Genomic DNA, 14,987 nt, shown 5'->3' with positions numbered 1-14,987 from the left:
CTCACTCTAACTCTGTTCCAGGGAAGCCAGTGGCCGGGGTTCTGCTTTGTCTCCCTTCACCTGGACTCTGCCTTGGACCTTGATAACTCAGTGATGTTAACCAGGCCAGGCAATGCATTGTCAACACCCACCGGAAGGAGATATTTGATGTGCCTTTCGGAATATCTGCTTGGCCGTCCCTTACAGGCAGGGGAGAATACGGCGTGGATTTCAGAGGAGGCAGCCGCTGTCTCGATGATTCTCAGAGCCTTGGAAGTTGTTGAGAGTGTTCAGAAGAGATTGGAAATGAGAAGAGAAAGGAAGAGGCTTGGGAAAAGCACACCTTTGGGGAGCACGTAGCCAAAGACCTGAGCTGGGGGAGAGGGCAGGGGGAGAACAAGGGAAAAGTGGGGAATAGAGGTCAGGGAACGAAACGTTTCAAGGGGAATTCACAATTCAAAGTCGAATAAGGTGTTGCAGAGGATGGCAACTACAGAGAAGGTTCCTGAACTGAGGGTCAGGATAGTGAGGGTGACCTTTTGTGAAAGCGAATTCAGCAGAACACATGGGAACCGAGGAATGAAGGGAAGGTGAGAAAAGAGGGCAACAGGATACAGTTTCGCTCTTTAAAACTGTAGGAAAGGAAGAGTCAGGGCAGCAGGCTGATACTGAGACAGCAGCTTTTCATGTGTAAAACAGCTTCCCCACCTGGAAAGACTGTTGTGAAGCTTAAAGATCATTTTTGTGAAACGCATAATATTAGTTCCTGGTATGCAGTAAGTTACAAATTTCTATTTTTTATTCGTATTGGTTTTGTGGGATTCTTTTCTATTATTATCATTATTAATTAGTGAAATTAGCATTAATAAAATAATTATGATGCTGGATGAAAGGAAAAGCAAGTGAGCAGAGGCAAAGACTAATGACCCCAATGATCTGGGGGTGGCCAGTGGGGTGAAGGCCCTCTGGGGAGATGCAGGAAGGGGCCCAAAAGCCTGGTTGCTAATTTGGGAAGGTGTGTGTGTGTGTGTGTGTGAGAGAGAGAGAGAGAGAGAGAGAGATGGCATCGTGTGGGGGAAAGGTAGATTCGAATAAAACAGAAAATGGAAAAAGACTAGTTTGCAAAATTTAGAAAAACAAAACTACAATAGAAAACCAGAAAAGAGCCTTATTTATTTGACAAACTACCCATTTATTTAAGCTACAACCTGGGATTTAGGCCTGTTGATTTTGGTTCCAACAATAGGAGAAATGTGTGATGTATAATAAAATCTGACTTAAGTAAAATAATTAGTTATATGTAGACATGTACACAAATTATCCTATAAAGTGATACATTTTATCAAACAAAATAATCCGAGAGGACACAGAAGTTGAATGACTCTAATATCTTGTCTTGATTTCACCCTGGAGACATTTTTATGAAGATCCAGTATTAATCCCTTAATGACTGTGTCTGACCTAGTTTCTCCTGGGCTCGGGCGTACTCAGGATCACAACCCTGACGTTCCAGACCTGGTCTCATGCAGGTTTCCTCCATGGACACTTGGTGTGCGACCGCATGCATGCACAGGTGTGCGTATAGGGTGAGGTGGATATGGGTGTGTGCACGCCTGTGTGTAGGAATGTGTCTGTGCATGGTGAGCGTGCCTGTGACATGTGCACGTGTGTGTGTAAGAGTGTATGCATGTGGTGTGTATGTATATGTGCATATGGGTCTCCATGTTTACATGCATGTGTGTGGTGTGTACATGCACATGTCTGCATGTGGCATGTGTGATGTGTGTGTTCACATGTGTGTATGTGAGGTGACCACCAATGGCAGGTTTTAATTTCAAATGTCGACTTCTCCAAATGACAATGGAAACTGGCGCCACAGGGCTGGAGTCATGCAAATGATTTCATCAGTGTGTTTTCTAAGACCTTTCTTGAGCCTTTCTTCTTGGCTAAGCACAGCAGCAACTAAACTTGGATTTCTTTTTAATAACATCTGAAGCAGGGTGATTAAGTAGGACACAGACCTCAAACTGGGAGAGTGTTCTCCCACACCTTGTGAATAATCACTCTCGACAGGACGCCGTATTTCAAGAGTAACTTAAGATTTACTTAGACGCCGTGTTGTGGACAGGCAACGGGAAGGAACAGGTAAATCTTCGGCTATGAAAACCACTTAGTAAAAATGCATTTGTTGAGGTTATTTCTATCTGTGCCTCAGCGTCGCATATGAATTATGGGCAGTCCCTAAAATAATTCAGTCTGGGAGCTGCTGGTGCCTCAGTGAGAATTTTCTTGTCTCATAATAGAAAGTGCCAGTAGTTCATACCAGGATAATGTAACATCTAATTTTTTTTTTACATAAACTTTTTTTTTGTAGAGATGGGGTCTCACTCTATCACCCAGGCTGGAGTGCAGTGGTGCGATCACAGCTCACTGCAGCCTCGAATTCCTGGCCTCAAGCAGTCCTCCCGCCTTGGCCTCCCAAGGCGCTGGGATGGCTGGCACGAGCCGCTGTGCCCGGCCTGCACAACTGTTTATTGAGACCCGTCCTAGCTGTAATACGAACAGTGCACATATTGGCATGGCAGACCTGTTCACCGTGAACTCTTTCCATTCCTAGCCTTAGCGTGACCCTTTCTGAAAGTCTCAAAACATTCTTCATTGTAGAAAATAAATGTTCTTTTACAGAGCAAATGATTTTTACTTCTCAGGAAATTAATGAGGAGATGGTGTTTCAATTTATGTGTAACCTTCTGAAGGGAAAGAGAAAAAATATTCAGTGCTTTCCGAGGGTGGCACAGCCAATCCCACCACCGAGGTGGCTCCTATGTGACTAACAGGCGTGGATTTATGTCCCGGGTGGGACAAAGCTACTCAGAACAACATGTAACTTAAAGCTTATGAATCCTTTCTTTCTGGAATTTTCCATTTAATGTTTGTGGACCTTGGTTGACCTCAGCTAACTGAGACCTTGGAAAGCGAAACCACAGGTAGGGGGAGACTACAGTAGCTGATAGGAGTGTGTGGTTTTAAAAGTCGCCCCTCTGATGAAAATGTTTTGTTGGGCTGTTGACATGTGCGTATAGAACCTGCTGATGGTTCGGAATGTACGGGTTTCTACAAAGCTTAGTAGGAAACAGCAGTTCTCTGACATCCTTTCTTTATATCTCAGCTCAAGCAAGTTCCAGGATTTTTTTGTTTTCTTGTTGGTTAATTATTTTGTGCATTTGCTTCCATTTTTCTAAATAAAATGCTTGTCTCACTACATTTTCATTGCTCAGATTTAGGCAGAATCTATGAACCAGCCTCGCTGGGGAGCGCGGCTCGGCCCTCCTGTTCCCCAGTGTTCAGCCCCGACTGTCCCCTCCCCCCGAGTGTGGGCACTTCTGTTTGCATCTGCAGTCTCTGCTTTGCTGTCACGGCTGGGGAGATACTACCTGTGCATTTGATGACCCCTGTTCCTAATTATTACCTCTTCTTTGATTTCTTGACCATGTAGTTTTTGTAAATTTAACCCCAAACTCTCTATCACTTGTCTAAAGCTCCTCTGGTTTTTTTCCAGATGCATCAGGTCACATGATACATGCATCTCGTCAGGTTTTTCATTTTGAAGGACAACCGTGGGAGTCTTCTGACCTGCCCCAGGACACACTGGACACACGCCACACCTGACAGCTGTCATCCTCCCGTCCCTGTCACCGGCACTGGAGGTCCCTCCGTGTCATGTTGGAACCCTGGCTTTTCATCTCTGCGTCTGTCTTTTCTGGAGGAGGATGGCATATTCCTCAGGACTTCAGAGGGAGATGCTGAGAGCGTGCATGTCTGATTTGTGTTTATTCTAATCTCATTCTCAGTTAGGAGCTGGGCTGGGAATAGAATTCCAGGTTAGAGGTCATTTTCTTTCAGGGTATTGAAGGTGTTTTTCTATTCTCTTCTAACTTTTGTTGTTTTGGTTGAGAACTCTGAAAATTTTCCGCTTTTGCCGCTTTATGTTGCCGTGTTTATTTTCAATGTGGAAGCTAGTAGGATTTTCTCTTTGTTCCTAGTATGATGTTCATATTAATACTGCAAAAAGATTTAAGACTTACTTATTCAATAAGTATGTAGTTACATCAACTACTTTGTGGCCACTGGGATAAATCCTGAGGTTACCCCCAAAACAATACAGATTCCAAGGGGGTGTCTGGACCTCAAAGTGGTACAGTCTAGTCAGGATCAGAGACGCTGCTTCTAACTCGGAAATACATTTTTTTCCTGAATGTATTTTAGACAAATACCCTAGAGGAACCAGACATCTTTGGCTCCTACAGCTGCATACTTTGCATTTGCAAAGACCATTTGCTACTCAACACACAAACTTCCATAAAAACAAACCCAGAATTTGAAGTAGGGAAATATAGACGAACCACGCCAACAATGAGGCAATCCCTGGCAAGCAGATCATAACAGGAGAGTTTCCTAATATCAGGGAGGGAAGTGAGACGAAATCTTTTGCAGTTATGACAACAAACTAAGGCACAAATCTGATCCTAATGATGAGAGAAAACACAGTGGGATCCAATTCTGGAAGATTGCTCTCTGCCAGTCGTCGACTGCTCTTCCAGAATTAAGCACAATTCTCACTAATAACCAAGAAGGTTTATTCTTCATTGCTTCATCCTGACGAGAGCACCTGCTGATGCCAATAAAGGGCAAAGTCGTGCACACCTGGTCATGTATCCCAGAACTCTGAGGTCATCTCCATGTCCGTGGGCAACGCTTCCAGACTTGTTAATAAACCCAGTGAGGGAAGTGATGTATCCCAATGTGACTCATCAGCTTGTCCACCGGCCGCATTTTTTTCCCCAAAATAACAATGGGAGACGAGGTTGGAGGAATATGAGATTCAGAATTAATATGAAGGGGGAAGAGTTAGCCAGGGAAACAAAGGTGTAGGAAGAGAAATGTCCAGGGTTAACCCCTTTGCATCAGATGAGGAGAGCCCAGAATGCACCCTCAGAAGAGGACTAGGACCAAGGCAGCCACTGTAGCCCCTGGGGTTTACAGGTATTCAGAGGGTTAGATGCACATTCGCTCCCCTGAAAGTGCTTCTTTAGGAAGACAGGCACCCGGGCCCTCTCCTGGACGTATTTTATCAGAAACTTGCATTTCAGTAAGCTGTCAGGATGATCCAGGTGGTGCATGCAATAGTTTGGAAGCCGCTGCTTGACCTTGACTTCGGAGTGAGACAGAGCTTAGACATCACCTGCTTGGGGGGAAACCGCAGCAGGAAGTAGTTTCCATGTTATGACTGTGACTCACATTCAAGCAACGGTTAGTCAGCGGCAAAGGGTTTTTCCTCCTCCTCTCTTACCTTTCCCTGTCCACAGACAGACTCCGGGATGCCGCGCTGTTATTTCTTCTCAATTCAAGGGTGCTCTTGAAGTTCACTCGAATCTGATTTTACCGTTACAAAGTTACACGTGAGTGCAAGTTTACTGTTACAAAGTTACAAGCACGTGCACCTGTGTGAAGAAGGGTGGGTGTTCGGTCAGGTACGATAACTGGGAGCAAATCCTTTTCGTCTTTGGTGAAGAAGAAAAATACTTGTATTTAATGACAGGAGGGGAAATTATAATTCCCTATGCATTTTTGTAAGTCACTGGAAATCTTGGGGGTGGTAGGACAGGGTTGAGCTATAACCATTTAACAAATTGAAAGAAATGCCCTGTGGCTCTCGGTCCCCTCGGTCAGGTGGCAGGTGAGCTGTCATCCTCTTGCACAAAGCCCGACGGTGAACTGGATCCCGAAATTTCCTTGGTTACTTTATGCCCATATTAGCAATTGTGTTGCTAAAATTACAGGCACAGACGTGGCGAAATTGGAGGATGTGTTTGCAATATCATTTATTCTTTGCATGGGTTTAAGAATCCAAACTCAAACCTACCTGGGTTTAAATCTTGGCTCTGGAACTTACTTGTTATGTAACCATGGAAAAATTAAACATTTTTCCTTTCTAAATCTCAATTTCAGATTTAAAAAAAACAGGGATAGTATTATGTCCTGGAGATAATATTTCATGAAATTAAAAGACCAGTTGAGTACGACGCAGGGCACGGAGGAGGTGCTTAGTCGACGTGGGCAAGAGGACATACGGGGTCCCGTGGGGGCGGGAGGGGCAGGAATGACCCATTCTGCACCCCAAGATCCAGCCAGCCAGCCCCAGACCCCTCTGTCCTTGTCTCTTTGTTGGAGGAAAGGTCACCCCATTGTTACCAAATGCTTCTACTCTGCACTGACTAGTACTAGGTTGTATCTTCATTCACTTAATCATATTGACGGAGAGACAAAATGCATGGGAGGTGAGGGTGGTTACGCTACTTATCTAAGCGTGGAAGGTGGCAACGTGTGACCCCATGCAGTGAGGGCTGCACGCGTGGCCACTGTCCAGCAGAGAAGGCAGGAAATAAGTCAGATGGGGGCCTTTCCTGCTCAATTCTTTCCATTGCGTCTCTAATCCCTTTGCAGGTTTTATAGGCTTTCCTAGAAGGAACTCTGGCTGCTCTTATTTTAACCAAAAAATAACTAAACACTGCTGAAAAGGGTGGACAAAGGGATTTAAAAAAAAAAATCAGTGGAGTTGGCAGAAAACTCTGCATCCAAAGTAAAATACTCACGATTAAGCATACAGCAGGCGTCTCTTCGGCTGGGCGAGCATGGTGTTCTCATGTGACTCTTTTGCTGCCACTGCTTTGACCCCAGGGACATTTTGACATGACCTAAAAAGATATCATTAAGCTTTCAGCTATTTTTATTCCAAGTAATGTGCTCAGCAAACATCCTCCCCTCTCCCCAGGGCACCAGCCCTTCCTAAAACTCCCTGAATCCCAACTCAGGGTGATCGCAGGGGGAAGGTCAGAGAGAGAATAAGAGATCCGGGCTGTCTCGTTAATGACACATTTTATGTTTGCATTTTGCATGCAGGCAAAGGACACAGCATCGTTAAAATGAGCCTCTCGAAGCAGCTCCCACTGGAAAAAAATGATGTCAAACTGCCCGTGTTACGATAACTTGCCTACTGACAGCTCCAATTGGCTCTTCTCAGACTTGGGGAGGCCTTAGATTGTGCATAAAAATGAAAAAATAAACAAGGAAGTCTACCGATCATGGGTTCTTAGTACTTTTAGTGCTCACACTCTATTCTGCCTTGTCATTCGAGAGAGACGTTGGGAAGCTGTGTGACAAGGACAGTGGCTTTGGAAGCACATCGATGTCCGACGCCCTTTCTGACCACTTCTGTGATCAATTCTCCATGCTTTTACGAACTGGTTCTGTGACAAATTCACTATGTTTCATTGTTGTCATGAATCAAGTAGAAATAATAGCTCCTTTATCACAGGATTAGCATAAAGATAAAATATTCTTAATTCCCGAGGGTTTCTGTTATTCATCCTGGATGCTGACGTGGACAGAACACATGGCTTGGCCCACTTGAGATTAAATATCTGAGCCTGTTAATCAAATCTCATCCACTCAGTTGCTCAGCACAGGGCCAGGTACTGGAAGGAACTACTGATCTCTTTTTCTCCTCCCAGACACTCACCCCTTCTTGGCCATGGGGAAAACGGGGACCGCCCACGTTAAACGACTTGTTTATGTGAGTGACAGAAATTAAACTGGGACGAGGGTTGCCGGATTTAACACACACATATGCGGGATACCCAGCTAAACTGAACATTCATAGAAACGAGAATAATTAATAATTGGAACTTACTAGTCCCCACATAAAAATTGTCTGCCTGACACTGAACTTGAACCAGGCATCTGCTCTTTGTGCGACAAACCTGATTTGGACTCGGATCCTCGGACTCAGAGTCCTGGGCTCTTCCCAGTTCCTGGGCTCATCTGGGGGATGAGCAGTCAGAGGTCAGAGCGGTCAGAGGTCAGAGCGGTCAGAGGTCAGAGCGGTCAGAGGTCAGAGCACTGGACCCGGCAGGGTGGGGAGGGAGGGGCGGCAGGGGTGCACGATGCCAACATGGCCAGGCGTCCGTGCTGGGGCTCCCGGCACTGCCGGGTAGCGTGTTGGCACCCTCCGGAAATGTGCCACGCCCCTGCCTGGTGGGAAGAGATGCCCCTGGTTTGGAAGCAGCATCTGACACACTACAAAGAACATTCGACTAACGGCTCATTCCGGTCTAGCCGGCGGTTCACCTGCAGTTCTCGCAGGTGTCACGAACACAGATCTCAAAGGAGCCCACGTCGTCCACCATCCCGGTGTTTCTTTCCCTGGAGGGCCCTCGTATGGCAGGTGTGAGTCTCCGTGTCACTGCGTTGTAGGTCAGGCCGGATTCTTTACCGACCGTGTTGCAAGGACACACTGTTCCTTCGTCACTGGGATCAGCGCTGACTGCATGGGAAATACCTGGCGGAACGTGTAGGTGCTACGAGTGGCTTCGGGATTTGTCCCTGGAGTTTGCCCTGGTGAAGGGCACAGGGAGCCGCATAAAAACGTGTTTGTTCTTCTGCAGGGACGCTCCATTTCCGTTAAATCCGAGCCGACACAATCCTAGTGACACCACGCCACAAGCCTGTTCCAAAATCCTCTGTGAGACTGATGGCGTTAGCGCTGAACGACCAGGGATGACTCTGCCCCGGGACACACCTGTGGGCGAAACTGTCCCACGGCCAGAGGAGTTTTATTTTACTGTAAGACAGGGCTGCCCACGAGCTGCAGAGTTAACCAACAAGTTAGTGCGGGAGCCGCCGAAACTTCCCCGCTGCCAGGAAAGATCAGCAGAAACTATGAATAGGAAGGGGAAAAAAAAGAGCTTCAAGGTAAATGGAACCGTTTGGTTTGAAGAAAGGCTAATTGTCTTGCAAAAATCCCCACAGACCCCGCAGCAATGATTAAGACAGTGATTACAGAGGATGAGGGAATGGAGATTTCGGATGAATATGCAAGAGGCTAAAGTCATGTTTAATGCAAAGAAGTAAGCAAACAGTAGAAATAATTAAAAGCTGTTAAGGCATATGTCTGTTTGGCTGGCACATATGCTATTAAAAAACAAGAGACTCTATAGCCTGTTGCCTCTGAGAATCTGTCTTTGCCACAAACCGTTTCAGTGAGTACTAATAGCGTGCAGTAATATTTCGCATCTGGGGAGTGTGCCTCTCGTCAAACTCATCAGCGTTTCCGCACTGGGTCTCGCGCTGCGGCAGACAGACGTGACATCCGTCGTGGGAATAATTCACTCTGGCCTTATCAGGAGAGCTGGCTTTGGTCCCCTGCGCCAGCCAGCTGTGAATTACCTGCGGACAGGTGCTGGGACCCAGGGCCCCTTCTCCACCCTCCCCCCCCACGCACACGTCTGGCTTTTCCCCACTTACTTTATTCCTGGCCACGAGTGGAGATGGAGGGAAACAGTTACTGGCTTGATGGAAACCTGGCCTTGGGGTCTCTCTCTCTCTCTCTCGCTCTCTGATTTGGCTAAAGTTAAGGAAAATCGTACAAAGTTTGCCAGGTTAAGTTTCAACGGCCTGGAATGTCAACCTGTAAGAAATCAAAATCAGTGAATATCAGGTTTGACAGCAAATAAGAAAAGCCCCGAAGAGCAGTGGCTTCAATAACGCAGTGTTTATATCACCTATAGAGTACAGGCAGCCATCCCAGGGCTGAGTGACGTGGGGCCCCCGCGGCTGTCCTTCTACCTCGAGTGCTGTCGTGCCCAGCACGTGGCTTCTACTCGCTCAAGACGGCTCGAGTTTCGTCCTCACCCACACACCACCGGCTGGGAGGAGGGGGAGACGGGACACCGACCACATTCAAGGACGCTGCTGGAAGCTGCGCCCACGGGTGGAACTTAGTCACCTGGCAGCACCGCTCCATCAGGGAGGCTGGTGAAGGTGTCTTTGTTCAAGGGCCAGGCACCCTCTTGAAAACCGGAGGCTCTATTACCAACACAGGAGAGAACAAGTCCTGGGGAGTAGCTAACCGGGTCTCCAACAGGGCCCTGAAACATCCCAAAATAAACTGATGACAGATGCATATTAACGTAGGTGCTGACACACGGTGATCATTCATGGAGCTTAGAGACCTGCATGTAAGGCCATCCCTGATATAAAGATCCATTCATTTTCCCTGTAAGAGAGGGAAAAATAGAAGCTTTCAGAACTTTAGGTGATATAGTCAAATACAGACTTACAGTGTGTGATTAACGAATTCGGTTTCTCATCTCTATTTAAAAATCACTTATTGCACAAAGTCATTTATTAATTTAAATACACTATTTTCCACTTACATTTTATAAAACAACGGTTAACAATCCAGCTGCTCACAAATATGCTTGGCATGGATCCGTCATGAACCAGAGTTGCTAACAGCAGGGACGGAGGTCACCTTTTGATGACCAGTGGAGGTGCCGTTGTCCACTGTTAAAATCTTCACCATAATCGGCCGCTGCAGTCAAAGGGGTGATGAGATACCAGAGACTTTTCCGTGGTTCAGGTATTGAACTGATACATGAACGTCCTGTTCTTGCCAAGTGAACTCGGTCCAAGATCAGAAAGTGAATTTGCTCTGACACCTTGGTCCTCTCGTCACTCTGCTCTGTCCCCTGGTGCTGGGTGAGGACTGGCAGGTGGAGATCTCCCTGCTTGTGACTCGGGGTTCTGCCTTCGATGGGGTGTCGGGAAGCAGGGTCCCTCATCACAGCAGTTGGCCTTGATCCAACCATCCTCAAAATATGGCAGCCTAGAGAAGCATCGGCATTCGGAAATGAGAAGCTCTAATTTTACTATATTTATTTTATGATATTGATATATTCTATTATGTGCATATCGAAGTGACTCAGTGCTGCTGTCCACAGCTAATGGTGAGTGGTGACTGTCCAGTGTGGCTGCCTAGCGTGACCTGCTGGGCAAGTTTGTCTCCAAGTTCAGACTCCTGGGCCCCACCCAAGATCCACTGAATGGCAAATTCTGGGACACGACCCTGGAGTCTCCACTTTTCCAAAGAGTCTAAGGAGACATAGAGGCAGCCAACCTGACATCATTCCTCGAACCAGGGTTTGAGAAGCATTGGCTACAACTATTGGGAATATCCTTCCCAATGTTTGGAAGGTGAGGTCAACGTTCAGGAGGCAAAGTTCGGTGGCAAAGGTGGAGGAGCAGACACCTGCATAAGTGAGATGAGATTTGGGAGACCTACGGCTGGGTCTGTTTGCTTTTTCTCTGTTTTCTGATTGGTTTTTTTTTTTTTTTTCTATTTTAAAATGTTTTCTTTACAGCAAACACATTCAAAGTGATGCTTCTAGCTCGAAAGCTCCCGAAATCTCAGGTAGCTTTTCCTTGTCTTTTTTCTGGTGCCAGTTCGAGAAGGAGGCTCGCCCTGTCTGCCGTCACTTTTATAAATGCACAATTGAGTCTTTGAATCATGGTTTAAGACTGAAATTTGGCGGCGAGTTCAACAGCTCATTTATAAAGTGTGCAGGTTATCAAGTAGATCAGTTACTTCATATATCAAAATCCCAGCAGATACTCCCACCAACGCCCACCCGGTGCCTTCTTCGCTTTAGTGACAGCACATCCCCGCTCAGACACGCGAGGGCCGCACCGGTGAACGGGGCATTCGTGTGAGATGATCGTCGTCTATTTCCCAAACCGGAATGTGCTTAGATACTGTCTACAAAACCCTGGATTGAAAATATGACCGTCAGTGGGTTGCAGAATTTGCCATTTCATCTTCCTCTAGCAACAATGTATCCCTTTACGCTATTGGCATTGCAAAGACTGTCGGGCAGGGCAGGGACAAGGCGGAGCACAGGGGATGTCTGCTAAACCACTGCTCTGAGCTGTGTGGAGTAAGAACACACGTTTACTCAGTCTTGTTCTTTACGAGGAAGAGGAGTGCGTGAGTCGGTATTTCTAGACCATTTCTCTTCCTTTCCCCTTCAAACTCTCAGCTCCTTTGAGATGCATGATAGCATCTCCCCCGCTTCCGGGCATCTCCCTCTCTCCCTGATCACCTACTGCTCACCTGGAAAAGCTTCTTTCTGGTGAAGCCCAACCATGTCCCTCCTCCTTAGCAGCCGCCAAGCAGGTGTCCTCTGCATGACAAAGTCATTCCATGCTTTCATTTAAGTGATACCCATGAATCTCACATGGGCAGTTCCCACTGCCCTGTTTTGCTTTCCTATTGTTTTTCTGCACAGTCTTCGGGATCTTACAAAGTGGCCCTTCCTTGCGCCTTCCTCTGCCCCAGCCCTGCCCCTGCCCACCCCTCACTCAGGTATTTGGGAATGAGGACGGCTGCCTTCCAGAACCATCCGACCTGCCTTCTAACCCTAACCCACATTCCCACCACCTCCGAGCCCTCTCCCGGGGGCCACGGGCCGTTCTCCAACCGAGTTCTGTTTCTCGCTGCGGCTGTCACCACAGGTGACCCCTCTTTCTCCACCTCCCTGCCCGGAGCCTTCTGGTACCTCGGGGGGTGACATTTTGCTGTCTGTCCTACAGTTCCCTTCCCCACCTGGAGCTCTGTCTTGGGCCCTCCTCTCTTCCTAACTTCACTTTTTCAAAGTGATTCCATCCAGTCCTGCCGCTTTAAACATTCTCTCTCGGCTAGTGATTCCCGAACCTCCGTCTCTAGCCTTGACGTCCCGGCTTTCTTCCTGGCACCTCCTCTCGTGTGACCAACTGATGACACAGAAACAACGTTCTAAAATGGAGTTCTTAGTTTATAACCCCCCAAAAAATCACCTCCACGGTTTTCCCCAGAGTAGTCATCTAAGGTAAAAATCAAAGGCTCCTTTTCGATTTCATGTCTAGTCTTAACCACAGCACACGTAGTTTCAAGGGGAAAATAAGATTATACATAATAAAAGTTAGAAATGCTTAGAGAAAAATTATGTCAGATGAAGGTAGAACTCCACAGAAACTGACAAAGCTGTAGTGTGGAATGGCCGAAGTGAACAAAGTAATTATGCTGACAATTTGTGTCACAGTACGAGAGTACAAAGTTTCGCAGTGACAGCCCATATTCAAAAAAAGCAGAAACGGTTATTCATGCCACGTGAAGGAACCCAGCCAGTTATGCTTCCAGGGGTGAATTTTGCATAAAGAAAAGAACACTGGTATGAACTTTGAGTTGTGTTGCTACACTCAGATCCCGTGAGAGCTTTGAGTTTTTTTTAATGGCATATAATTAAGAACCTTCCTGAAGGTGTGATGATGCACTAAGTTAATGCCATTCTTTAATAATCTGGCTTCAGATCCCTTTCCCACTTCTCATTCTAAATGCAAGATAGCATAACAGTGATGGCTACCTTTTATATCACCATAAATTATGTTCCAAGATGATAGGATGAAAAATTTAGGAGAAGGCGGAAGAGTTAGCCTGGTGCACACCTGACACAGAGGGAATGCGGCAGTGATTAACAACTCGTGGGAGCCACGCCTCTGGCGGCCTTTTTTTTTTTTTTTCAAATGACAATTACTAAATATTGCAAAAAGAGCTCCCGCAAATCAATAAGAAAATGCCAACAGCTCAATAGATAAAAGGGCAAATTTTATGATCAGATCATCTAAAGACAAGAAACACAAATAGATCTTAAACCAGTGAAAACATACCCACACTTATTTATAATAATAGAAGCGTAAATTAAAACTGCATGGCGATATTTTCTACCAATAATATTGACAAGGAACAAAGGGTTTAATAAACATTCTGTTGGAAGAGTTATTGAGGAAATAAAAACTCTCCTACATCACTGATAGAGTATATGTAGATACACCTCCATCAAATGAAATTTAGTAATATCATAAAAGTTACAAATATTATACCATTTTTATCTAATATTTTCACTTTTAAGAATTTATCCAATAGATGTTGGAATCCACACATGGGAAATAATTTATCTCAAAGATTATTTATTGCAACATTGTTGGTGGTAGCAAAAGACTGGAAGTAATATAAATGTTCCTCACTAGGTCAGTAGTCAAATAAGTTACAAAATGTACAACTATGTAGCAGCTATAAAGAATGTTTAAACTCTTTTTGCAGAAATATGAAATTATCTCTTATTTTATACTGTTGAATTAGAAAGAAGCAATATGCAAAATAGCCAATATAGTATGCCACTATTGTGCAAAAGAGGAGAAAATAATTTTCTTCTTGTATATGGGTAAAACAGCTCTGAATAGTAAATAAGAATCTCACAGTGTTGGTCATCTCTTGAGAAGCGTTAGCTTGAGCAACATGTCAGTGAGTTTTAACTTGCTGCATAAAAGCTTTGCAGCCCTGTGGATGACTTGGTTTAGAATTCATATTGCTAAGGTACATCTTAAATGCCATAAAAGTCGGTGCTTCACAATGTCCACTGTACCATCAAATGATTATCTGCCTTGGTTGCTCTACAATATTTTCAAACATTTTAATCACAGATATATATTCATATATTTGCTACATAGTATGTCATGTTGGAAGGTGGCTCAGAAACCAGCTAGCTGGGCATGGCTAGAAGAATTATTCTCCTCTCACTGTTTTGACAAAAATTTGACCTGGCCAGGGGGTTCCCAGAGAACTGGACATGCAACTTCCCTACCCTGTTTCCTTAGGGCCTGATATTCAGAAAACACAGAATAAATATTGGTCAGGTGGAAATGAATTAAGGGGTCTCCTTCATGCACCAGCATCTCACACTGCCGTGGGCCTATGTTGTCAGCCCAATCATGACACAACTTAATCCTCCTCGTGAGTGAGGGACGTCGATTATTGTCTTAGCCTTCAACAGAAGAATTTTCCTGGGATGACTTTGAGGGGTGTAAGTCTATTTTATTTTTCTAAATGTCCCAAGACTTGCAATTTTTAAGTTCTTAAATATGTTATGGAGTATGTGTGTGGTTTTTCTTTAAATAAATTCTCCTTGTGAACGGGCTTTCTCATTTTGTTCTATCAAGGAGCAGGTCTGAACACTCAGGCCCACTTACGATGCTCTCACAGAGACAGAACTGCAGGTGCAGATTAACAATCTGTG

Source organism: Eulemur rufifrons, chromosome 25 (genome assembly GCF_041146395.1).
Source record: "Eulemur rufifrons isolate Redbay chromosome 25, OSU_ERuf_1, whole genome shotgun sequence".
In the NCBI taxonomy this organism is placed as follows: Eukaryota; Metazoa; Chordata; class Mammalia; order Primates; family Lemuridae; genus Eulemur; species Eulemur rufifrons.
The sequence above is the reverse complement of the archived record's forward strand: the minus strand, read 5'-3'. Positions refer to the sequence as shown.